Source organism: Marmota flaviventris, chromosome 10 (genome assembly GCF_047511675.1).
Source record: "Marmota flaviventris isolate mMarFla1 chromosome 10, mMarFla1.hap1, whole genome shotgun sequence".
Classification (NCBI taxonomy): Eukaryota; Metazoa; Chordata; class Mammalia; order Rodentia; family Sciuridae; genus Marmota; species Marmota flaviventris.
The window spans coordinates 105,392,503-105,395,459 of NC_092507.1; the positions used below are offsets into that span (position 1 = coordinate 105,392,503).

General features: G+C 44.3%; 1 pseudogene; it reads right to left on the reverse strand.

The window, feature by feature from the left end:
* Positions 1-1,893: 1,893 nt before the first annotated feature.
* Positions 1,894-2,112, reverse strand: LOC114096684 (SS18-like protein 2 pseudogene; annotated as a pseudogene).
* Between the last annotated feature and the right edge of the window lie 845 nt (positions 2,113-2,957).

Here is a 2,957-nt window from a genome sequence, read left to right on the forward strand (position 1 = left end):
TCATCTTCCTCCAACCTGGGAGACACGTGGGCCACGCAGCCTCCTAACAGTCAGGGGAAGCAGAACGTCACGCACAAATTGATGGGTGTCATGAGAAGTAAGAAATGCCCTCCTTAGTTTTTAGACTAAGAAACTGAAGTCGGGAATGGGAGACCAGCCCACGGTCATGCTGCAGAATTGAGGAAGATCATCATCAACTCCACCTTGAACTTCTGCAGCAGTACCTTAAACTTGTGGAGCTGACACCATATAATTTACTGGTTCATTTTAGTTTGCCTTGTGTTATTCTTGTTTTGTTCTCTGGATGTTTTGCGTGCAATTGGAATAGCTTTCCTTAGCCTTGCGATTCTGGTGTAATTATTCCACCGCTGTCTCCCTTAATTACGAGGCTGTTGTCTTTCAACTCTTAGGTCCACGTGTCAGTATCATTTATTCTGAGCTTCCTCCAATCTTTTTTTTTTGGAAGGAAATGGAGCACAAAAGCATAAATAAAGAAAAGAGCTGTTTCATGTGCATTCCTGTCGCATCCCCAATTGGATTGGGAGCACTTTGAAGACTGGCCGTGTATCTGCCTTTGTTTGCTCACGGCCCTCAACACCTACAGGGGTGCCTAGATGTGTTCCACAAACCTTGTTTCACAAATATTTGAATTGACTGAGGAGGGCAGGAGCTAGCATGTATTGGCTACTCACTCCCTGCCAGATCCTCAATATTCCAAACAATATTTCAGTTCATCCATACAAGAAACAAGGTGTTAGATAGGGAGTTAGGATAAAAAGAGAGATGAGTCTCAAAGAACAATGCTCATGAGCACTGAAAAGAATAAAAGTGATCAGGAAGCATTGTAACTCCTGAGCGACATGTCCTTGGCCTGGGCCCTTGTAAACTGAGGGAGATAGACAGGGTCAGGGAAAACTGGTGTAAAATCACATGGCTCCAACTTTAGTCCAGCCTCTAACTACTGCCCCTCTATAAATATTAGAGCCCCAAACAAGGAAGGGCTGCTCACTCTCTGGATAACCCCCATTCTTCCTTGAATGTGTATGTATTTCCTAAATAAACCTGTCTGTGCCTTTGTCTGATAGGTGCTGAAATTCTTTTCCATCACATATGCCAGGAACCCCACTGGTCCTGAATCGAGTTCCCCTTCCTCTCTGGGAACTCCTTGGACCCCTCTTTGGAGATGTTTCTTTTCCCATGATATTACTATTCCTATTTTGTTTTTTATTTTTTGTGTGTGTGATAAAGAAAATGACACATCATTTATTATCCGATGACACTAGATAATACTAAAGAATCACTATTAATTTTGTCGGCAACATATAACAGTAGTATTGTTACATACCTTATGGTTATTAAGTCCTTACAATTTTTGAGGGAACCAATTATAACACTTGTTACATGGAAACATCTAGACCTTCATATTGTTCTGTTGTGGAAAAGCAAGCTTTATTTCAAAGTAAGAAAGAGAAGGGCGGTCAGGGGAAACACATTTACAAACTGGATGGGACACACAGACACTGTATCCATTTGGCCTTTAAAGGCTCAGGCAGAAGTCTCAGCAATTCCTGCTGATCCTCCAGTACCTACTCAGTTTCCCTCTTCAGGCTAAAACTAAAGAGTAGTCTTGAAGATGCCCTTGATGTCTTTGTCACCGGAACAGACTCCCATTTCAGGAAAGAGGACACCTGGGTCTACTTTCTGGGAGATCTGATTAATTGTTAAAATAAATATTTACATTGAGAATATAGTTAAGCTAGTGGCTTTCTTCACATTTTCACATTTTAAAAAGAACCACAGAGGTTTCATGTTTTAAGCAGGTGAGTCGGTAAAGATCCTGTCTCTATTTTATAGGAGATGGATTACATTCAATTACTCCTTACAACTGAAAGATCATTCCATGGCTTTTGAAGAACTGAATGGGCTGGCACCTGCGATGGTAGCGAAATAAATGAGGTTTCTATGTAACACGTGCTGGTACTGGACACACTTGTTCTGATAATCCACGATACAGCAGGTCAGCTGGTCATTCTCCTCCAGAAGCTGCTGGATCCTCTCTTGATTGACTTCTGCCTTGCCCCTCATCCAGTCAGGTACAAAGCCCACCAACATCGAGGGGATGCCCAGGTCTGCACCCCGCCTCAGAAAAAGACGCCCACCGTGCAGCCCGACCTCCTGTTTTATTATGTTCCCAATTTGCTCGAGGTTTTCCCAGTTTTAGCACTTGAAGTCCTGGATCCCAGGCTAACCCAAGCTGGCTGCTCACTCCGCATTTCAGAGATGAGGCCACTGAGTCTCAAAGAGATTTCTCCAACTTGAGGACTTGGATTCAAACCCAAGTCTGTCTAGAGTGTGGGATTATTAAGAGGACAGATTGGAGTAGAGTAGAATAAGGAAATAGAATTGTCCAGGGCACCTGGTAAAAGGCTCTGGCACATCCCAAATACAGTTGCAGTACAAAGAGAAAAGAAAGGCCTGTGGAAGAGATTGGGATGGTTCCAGAGCTTTAGCTGGCAGGCCCAGGGCAGGTTTGGGGACTAATCCAGGGGGATAGTGCCCCAAGGCAAGCAGCCAAACTCCAGAGGAGTCTTCTCACTCGAGACGGGCCCTCCGAACCTCTTGCTGCGCCACCCACGGTGTGTCCGCCCACTGATTGTATATGTCAAACTTGATTCAAGCTGACTGCATCCGAAGACACTCAATTTTCCATTTACAGAGTAACAAATGAGTAATTCAGACCTGATCGTTGCTCCCTGCTTACTACTCACGTGTCAAATATTTATAGAAACTAATACAGCCTTAAGTCTATAGCTGATGATAGGGCGGCCATTAGCTCCCCCTCGCCATCCTTCTTCCCTCTGGCAGAGAATCCCTCAGGCTTGAAGGAGACCAGCTGAAGGCTCGACACTGCGTGAGAAAGATCTCGCTCCCTGCCTGCAACAAAGAAATGCTTTCAG